This window comes from Neovison vison, chromosome 7 (assembly GCF_020171115.1).
Source record: "Neovison vison isolate M4711 chromosome 7, ASM_NN_V1, whole genome shotgun sequence".
NCBI classification, from domain to species: Eukaryota; Metazoa; Chordata; class Mammalia; order Carnivora; family Mustelidae; genus Neogale; species Neogale vison.
In genome coordinates this window covers 201973866-201983158 of record NC_058097.1, presented here as the reverse complement: position 1 = coordinate 201983158, position 9293 = coordinate 201973866, and positions in this window count along the sequence as shown.

Sequence of the window (9293 nt, the reverse complement as noted above, 5' to 3'; positions counted from 1 at the left end):
CTGCTGAGCAGAGAGCCCGATGCGGGACTCCATCCCAGGACCCTGAGATCATGACCTGAGCCGAAGGCAGCGGCTTAACCCACTGAGCCACCCAGGCACCCCTACCATAAGGTTTTCAAGGTTCATCCATGTTGTAACATGTAACTACATTCTTTTTTTTTTTTTTTTTAAGATTTCATTTATTTATTTGACAGAGAGAGATCATAAGTAGGCAGAGAGGCAGGCGGGGCGGTGGGGGGAAGCAGGCTCCTACTGAGCAGAGAGCCCGATGCGGGGCTCGATCCCAAGACCCTGAGATCATGACCCGAGCCGAAGGCAGAGGCCTAATCCACTGAGCCACCAATCGCCCCCAAATAAATAAAATCTTTGAAAAATAAAAATAAATAAAAATAAAGTTACTGATTTTCCTCTAAGCACATCTTTAGCTGCAATACACAAATTTTGATATGCTGGCTTTCATTTTGTTCAGTTTGAAGCATTTTTTTTAAAATTTATATATTTGAGAGAGAGAGAGAGAGAGTGCAAGCAGGGAGAGGGGCCGAGAGAGGAGAGGAAGAGAGAATCTCAGACAGACTCCCTGCTGAGTGCAGAGCCTGAGACGGGGCTCGATCTCACAACCCTGAGATCAGGACCTGAGCCAAAATCATGAATAGGACGCTTAACTGACTGAGCCACCCAAGTACCCCCATTTTGAAGTATTTTCTAACTTCACTGTTTTCTTCCTTGGCTCATTAGTTATAGAGAAATAGATTTTCTGGGGCGCCTGGGTGACCCAGTAGGTTAAGGCTTCTGCCTTCTGCTCAGGTCACGATCCCAGGGTCCTGGGATGGAGTCCCGCATCGGGCTCTCTGCTCAGCAGGGAGCCTGCTTCCTCCTCTTCCTCTCTCTCTGCCTGCCTCTTGGCCTACTTGTGATCTCTGCCTGTCAAACAAATAAATTAAATCTTTTTTTTTTTTTAAAGAAAGATATATGTTTTCTCTTTTTTTAAGATTTTATTTTTAAATAATCTCTCCATGCAGCGTGGGGCTCAAACTCACAACCCCAAGATCAAGAGCTGCATGCTCTACCGACTGAGCCAGCCAGGCGCCCCTACAAATACATTAATTTGTAAACATTTGGGGATTTTTCCAGATATATTATTATTTATTTCTAGCTTCATTCCATTGTGATCAGAGAACATGTTCTGTGAGATTTTAATCTTTTGAATTTTATTTATTTATTTGATTTATTTATTTTTCAAGATTTTATTTATTTATTTGAGAGAGAAAGATGGAGAGAGCGCAAGCACACAGAAGCAAGGGAGTGGCAGAGGGAGAGGGAGAAGCAGACTCCCCACTCAGCAGGGAGCCCTATCCCAGATAGAGCAGGGCTCTATCCCAGGACCCTGAGATCATGACCTGAGCTGAAGGCAGTCAGCTTAACCGACTAAGCCACCCAGGCGCCCCCAAATCTCTTCTTTTTTTTTTTTTTAAAGATTTTATTTATTTATTTGACAGAGAGAGATCACAAGTAGGCAGAGAGGCAGGCAGAGAGAGAGGAGGAAGCAGGCTCCCCGCCGAGCAGAGAGCCCGATGCGGGACTCGATCCCAGGACCCTGAGATCATGACCTGAGCCGAAGGCAGCGGCTTAACCCACTGAGCCACCCAGGCGCCCCCCAAATCTCTTCTTGTAAAGGCACCAAATATACTGGATAAGGGTCCAGCCTAATGACCTAATTTTAACTTAGCATCTATGTAAGGACTCTATCTCCAAGTATAGTCATATTCTGAGGTGCTGGGGGGGGGCTGGTGAGGCTTTCAATATATCAGTAGTAGAAAAGTCATGTTGCTACATTTTTTAAAATTTTAAAGATTTAATTAATTAATTAATTAATTAGTTAATTAATTTATTTACTTGACAGGCAGAGATCACAAGTAGGCAGAGAAGCAGGCAGAGAGAGAAGAGGAAGGAGGCTCTCTGCTGAGCAGAGAGCCGGACTCAGGGCTCCATCCCAGGCCCCTGAGATCATGACCTGAGCTGAAGGCAGAGGCTTTAACCCACTGAGCCACCCAGGAGCCCCTACATTTTTTTAAAATTTGTCTCCTATGTTCTTTTGTTCCTCGGTTCTCCTTTTTCTGCCTTCTTCTGAGGAAATGAATATAATTAATACTATATTTACATATTATAATTCAATAGTCAAGATATCAAGTATCATTAATGTTATATTTTACTTCCTTTTTTTGCTTTGTAGCTATACAACTTTTTATTATTTTTTAATGGTTGCCTTAGAAACTATAGTATTCAAAGTGCCTGGGTGGCTCAGTAGGTTAAGTGTCTGACTCTTGGTTTTGGCTCTTGATCTCAGGGTTGTGAGATCGAGCCTGGCGTCCACTCAGTGGGGAGTCTGCTTGAGATTCTCTCCCTCCCTCTGTCCCTTTCCCTACTTGCATGCTCTCTCTCTCTCTCTCTAAAATAAAATCTTAAAAAAAATTACAGTATGTATCATTAATTGATCACAGTCTAAATGAATTTCTTCACATTTTGCAAATATAAGGATGTTAAAACAATATAACTTTGCTTGCTCTCCCACTCTTTATGCTGTTATATTTTATTCCTACATATGTCATAAACTGTATTTTTAAAAATATTTATTTATTTATTGGACAGGCAGAGATCACAAGCAGGCAGAGAGGCAGGCAGAGAGAGAGAGGAGGAAGCAGGCTCCCTGCTGAGAGGAGAGCCCGATGCGGGGCTCGATCCCAGGATCCTGGGAATCATGACTCGAGCTGAGGGCAGAGGCTTTAACCCACGGAGCCACCCAGGCGCCCCATAAACTGTATTTTATGATAATATTACCTTTGCTGTAAATAGACATTTGTCTGTTATGGAAATTAAGAAAAGAAAAAAGCAGTGCTTTTAAATTTACCCAGATATTATCATTTTTGTGGTGCTTCATTCCTTCCTATGGATCCAAGTTGCCAAATTTCCTTTCAGCCTGAAGAACGCCCTTTAGCGTTTCTCATAGTGCAGGCCTGCCAGCAGCAAATTCTCTCCTCTGTCATTTTTCTTAAGATGTAGTTCCTTCTGGGCGCCTGGGTGGCTCAGTGGGTTAAGCCGCTGCCTTCAGCTCAGGTCATGATCTCAGGGTCCTGGGATCGAGTCCCGCATCGGGCTCTCTGCTCAGCAGGGAGCCTGCTTCCTCCTCTCTCTCTCTGCCTGCCTCTCTGCCTACTTGTGATCTCTCTCTGTCAAATAAATAAATAAAATCTTTAAAAAAAAAAATGTAGTTCCTTCTCCCTCCTACTGCAAGGTATTTTCATTGGCTAAAGAATTCTAGATTCAAAGTCTTGTCAGCAGGATGCTTGGGTGGCTCAGTCAGTTAAGCTGCTGCCTTGACTCAGGTCATGATCCCAGGGTCCTGGGATCGAGTCCCACGTCAGGCTCCTGGCTTGGCAGGGAGCCTGCTTCTCTCACTGCCTCTGCCTGCTTGTTGCCTGCTTGTGGGTTCTCTCTCTCTCTCTCTCTCTGACAAATAAATAAATAAATAAAATCTTTAAAAAAATAAAAAGAAAGTCTTGTCAGCGCTTTAGAGGTGTGACCCCACTATCTTCCGTCCTGGTCTCTTGAACGTCACTGTTCCCTGATCTGTAACCCACTTGCTTTCGAAATGTCTTCTTTACTTCTGGTTTTCAGCAGTCTGACTATCATGTGCCCACTCCAGGTGTGATTTTCTTTGTGCTCATCCTATGTGTTTCTTGCCAAGCTTTTTGAATCTGCAAGTGAATGTTTCTCATCAAATTTCAGATTTTTTTTTTTATCATTCTCTCTTCCAAATATTTTTTTCTATCCCATTCTCTGTCTCCTCTCCTTCTGGACCTCCGGACACGTATGTCAGACTGTTTGATATCATCCCACAGATCACTGGGCACTGTTAATTTCTATTCGATACTTTCGTCTCTGATTTTCAGAGGACATCATTTCTCCGGACCGTCCTTAAACTCATGGCCTTTTCTTCTTCCAAGCCTTCTTCAATCTGCTTTTAAGCCTCTCCAATGGATTTTTCAGTCCATTTGGTTCTTTTTTACAGTTTTAATTATTCTGGTAAGACTCCCCATTAAGACCACCATATTTTCCACGGGTGCCTGGGTGGCTCAGTCAGCTAAGCATCTGCATGATCCTGGGGTCCCAAGATCGAGCCCCGCATCCATCTCCCTGCTCATCGGGGAGTCTGCTTCTCCCTCTGCCGCCCCCGCTGCTCGTGCTTTCTCTCTCTCTCTCTCAAATAAATAAATACATAAATAAAATCTTTTTTAAAGCATTTTTTAAAAGATTTTATTTATTTATTTGACAGAGAAAGAAAGATCACAAGTAGGCAGAGAGGCAGGCAGAGAGAGAGAGAAGAGGAAGCAGGCACCCTGCTGAGCAAAGAGCCCAATGCGGGGCTCGATCTCAGGACTCTGAGATCATGACCTGAGCCGAAGGTAGCAGCTCAATCCACTGAGCCACCCAGGTGCCCCCATAAATAAAATCTTAAGAAAAAAAAAGAAGAATCAAGAGACAGGACAACTAAAACCAGTCTGTGACCCCTGACTGGGTCTTGAATCTTTTTAAAAAAACAAAACAAAACAGAGCAAAATGCTATAATGGAAATTTTAGGGATATTTGAAGAAATGTAATTATGATAGGCAATCTAGATAATGATATTACATCATTGTGAAGTTTCCTGGTCGCTATGAAAACAGTTTGGCAATTTCTCAGAAAGTTAAACATAGACTTATGATATGATTCCCAGGCTTGCTTTTAGGCACAGGCTCTAAAGAACTGAAGCAGGGACCCAAACAGACACTTGTACACCCACATTTACGGCATCATTCGCAGTCGCCAAAAGACGGAAACAACGCATATGTCCATCAACAGATAAATGGCTAAACAGAATATAGTCTATCCATGTAGTGCATTATTTTTTTAAAAGATTTTATTTATTTATTTATTTGACAGAGAGATCACAAGTAGGCAGAGAGGCAGGCAGAGAGAGAGAAGGAAGCAGGGTCCCCACTGAGCAGAGAGCCCGATGTGGGGCTAGATCCCAGGACCCTGGGATCATGACCTGAGCCGAAGGCAGAGGCTTTAACCCACTGAGCCACCCAGGTACCCTCATGTAGTAGAATATTCTTCAGCCTTCAAAAGGAATGAAATTCTGGCACATCCTAGAAGCACAGATGAATCTTGAAGATATTATGCTAAGTGATATAAGCCAGACACAAAATGACAGATGCTGGATGATTCCACTCACATGAGGTACCTAGTAGCATAAGCAAATCTATGGAGATAGAAAGTAGAATCAAGGCGCGCCTGGGTGGCTCAGTCCGCTGAGTGTCAGACTCTTGACTTTGGTTCCAAGCCCCACATCGGCTCTGTGCTCAGCAGGGAATCTGTTTCTCTCTCTCTCTCCCTCCTCTGCCCCTCCCCCCACTCACGCATGTTCTCTCCCTTTCTCTTGCTCTCTCTAAAACAATAAGTAAATCTAAGAAAGGAAGAAAGAAAGAAAGAAAAGAAGGAAGGAAGGAAGAAAAACAAACTAGAGATTACCAGGGCGGATGGGATGTTTGATGAAAAGGTTCTGGAAATGGATAGTGGTGATGGGACACAAGCTTATCAATATAGTTCATGCCACAGCTGTGAAGGTCTCCTGAGGCCTTCGGCAGATGGGGGTCAGTCCACCAAGCCCAGAAATGAGCTGCGTGGCCGTGAGTTCTGCTGGGGTGGACCATGAGCTGTGCCCCGAGCACCCTCACCCAGTTCCACGCCTTCCCAGGCCACAGACACTGTGTGGGGTCCATACAATCAGCTCTGTCCTCGAGAAGCATCCTCCTTTCCCCAACGGGCTGCCCACCCCCACAATTATGTCTGACGTGAGCTAGGCCAGCACACGGGGCCTTGCTTGCATCCTGGCTTGTGCCACACGCCCCTTTCTGCCACAGCTCCCTCTCCGTCTTCACCTCTGAGGCTCATGGAACGACAGCCAGGCGTGCCATCCCGTGTCCAGCCCAGACACAGGATCCCCTAGAGCATCCCAGTGACCCGGGGCGGCCGCCCGCAAGCAGGAAAATCTGGCAGAGGAGGGGGCAGAGCGCCAGCTCTCCGCTGCAACATGCTGTCATAGGAACAAGGCAGTGTTTAGAGAGGGCATGACAACGAGAGACTCGGGCCAAATACGTCTGGTAACAGAGAGCAGCTGGGCCAGGCTGGAACACTGAGGAACATGGCTAGGGAACCCTGGCTGAAATAGGAAGGAAGCAGAGTACAGGTCTACTTTCAGGTTAGCCTATGACCATGACCTTACCAGGAGGCAGATGGCAGCCCTTCGGGGACAGCCAAGGCAGTGGAAAGATCGCTGGTCTCAATACCACCATTTGGCTCTTTGGTCTATAACCTACAAACCCAGATGCCGTAGGTGGGCAAGGGGAAGTCATAATGGGAGACTCGCGGGCCGCTATGAAGGACCAGCGTGCCCCTGAAGCAGCCTGCCGGCGGCCTCCACGGCAGGCGCTGACCACCACCTCCTCTCCAGCACCAGGTTCCAGACTTACTAAAGCTTTGCGTGGCACTTAGCAATGCAGGAATGCTGGCACACCCAGCACGCACTTACCTGTGGCCGGTGGAGGGGGGCGAGCCGGAGGGGCAGGACAAAGAGGAAGAACAGGACTCCAGGGTTGGGAGCACAGGCTGCCCGGGAGACAAGGTCACAGCTCACTTTGGGTCCCCCGTTCAGGAAGAGGAGCTTCTGTAGCTTCCAGAAGTCCTGCGCCATCCCACATCTGGGGACAAAATCAGCAGTCAGTGGCGCCCCATCCCTTCTTTGTTGCATCCACTTAAACCTTCCCCAGCTTCCTCATTCTGAGGATGACTTCACCCTTCGTGAGCAACAGAAGGTCCCAGAGGGGAGTCTAAGCAGGCCGTGGGAGGGTCTGCCCTGTCCTCGAGCCATTCCCCTGTCAGTAGGCTCTGCTTTGCCATCCTCAAGTGACTCCTCTATCCCAGGTCCTAAGGCAGTTCTCTGCTCCCGGGGTCACTGGCAGCTGCTCCAAGAGGTCAGCTCCAGGGCTTGCTCCTGGCACAGGGTCAGCCCCAGGCAGGACTAGAAGGACAGGCCCAGAAGTCAGCCTGAAGAAGGCACTGCTGAAGCCAGCGTCATTCCTTCGCAGCTGCCACAGGCCTCGGCACGGTGGACATGGTTTCCACCCCCGCGTGGGTCATAAATGAGCAAGAAATTTCTCTGGGGAAGAGAGGGCCACAGACAAAGAAGAGTCAAGAACAGACCCAAAGGAGTGGCCATCACTGGGCCCCAAGACCGCTTCACAACGCCATGCCGAGGTGTCCTTCCCTTGTGGGTATTCCGCTCCCTTCCAGGGACGAAGGTTCACACACCCTCCTACCCATTCACGAGACCCTATTCACCAGGCTCCCAGTTACTGTACTAAACCTGCCACCAATACAGCCCATGCCCCATAATCACCTGCCTATTCACACTCCTCCCCGAGAAGGACATCTATAAGACAGCACGGAAGCTTAATAAAAGGGTCTCAGGACAGTACAAAGACCACACCTGGGCTCATCTCTGCAGGAAGCTCACAACCCTTGTTCCTTCACTAACAGAGCCTACATGCCATGCTGGGACCCTGACCAAACCCAGTCCCTGCCTTCTAAGACCTCACATCCAGTTAGGGCCCCAGACATTTCTCCGCCAGGGGCTGCCAGAAGGGAGCCCGCGGGAACTTTGCCCTCCTTCCGCACACATGCACCTCGTCCACATCCTCCAAGGCCCGGTTGAAATGCTGTCTGCTCCCTGCCTGCTCTCATAACACAGCCACTTAGCAGTGGGGTCTCCTGCCTCTGAATGTGCACAGCAGACCCCTGTACTCTCTCGTGACACATCACTTTCCTCCCGCAGTCCATGTTTGGTAGGCACAAATGATCTTCTCTATAGACTTTTTTTTAAAAGTAGACTCCATACCCAGTGTGCAGCCCAACGAGGGACTTGAGCTCACCACCCTGAGATCAAGACGCAGACCCTTAACCACTAAGCCACCCAGGCACCCCTACAGACTTTTCTTCTCTCTCTCTCTCTTTTTTTTTTTTTTAAGATTTTATTTGTTTACTTGACAGAGATCACAAGTAGGCAGAGAGGCAGGCAGAGAGAGAGAGAGAGGAGGAAGCAGGCTCCCTGCTGAGCAGAGAGCCCGATGCGGGGCTCCATCCCAGGACTCTGGGATCATGACCTGAGCTGAAGGCAGAGGCTTTAACCCACTGAGCCACCCAGGCGCCCCCCTCTACAGACTTTTCTTGAGGGCAAAGATCATTTTCTACATCTTTGCATCCTTCAGACGACCCCACGCCCTACCAGGTACATAACAAGCAGGCAAAAGCAACGTGCAGAACACCTAGCTTCCACATCAAGATGCCTGTTGGATGAGTGAAGGCTTGTTTGTGAAGCCACTAGGAATTCCCAGACTTAATAAATGATACATTTTATCACTAATTTAAAATTCCCTGTTAGGGGGTGCCTGGATGGCTCAGTTGGTTGAGCGACTGCCTTCGGCTCAGGGCATGATCCCGGACTTCCAGGATCGAGTCCCGCATCAGGCTCCCAGCTCCATGGGGAGTCTGTTTCTCCCTCTGCTCTTCTCCCCTCTCATGCTCCCTCTCACTCATTCTCATTCTCTCTCAAATAAATAAATAAAATCTTCAAAAAAAATTTTTTTTAATTCTTTGCTAGGGTTTTCCCAATTAATACAAAGTTTGAACTCAAAGCCAGTGGCACAGAGCTCTGACGTATTCCTTCTAACTGTGTGTATATCCAGTCCTACGTAAATGTTATATAAAAATAATTCCATATTCTGCTGTCTCAGCATGGTAGCCCTCGAGTGCTCACATCCTTTAGGAATCTTTGGGAAGGGAAAGCATCTTCCGCACTGCCTGGTATGGGCTTTGCCCCCTCCCTAGAGGCTGTGGGGTAGGGATAGAACCCAGACCACAGCTGGAGGGAGGAGATCCACAGCTGGTTCCCCATCCGAATCAGCCTTTAACCATCCCTCCTAGGAGAAGGGGTTTGCCCATCAGCAGAGGAGTGACTCCAAAATTTAGGGAAGGTCTCATGATAGCGAAGGAAGTTTATAGAGTCTCGGAAATGAGGGCTGGGATTTCACTAGGGGCGGGCCTGGGGTCAATAACTTGCACACGTTATCTCATTTGGGGCACGATGACCCCCCGTTTTGCAAATGAAAAAACGGAGGCTCGAGATGCAGTAACTTGGC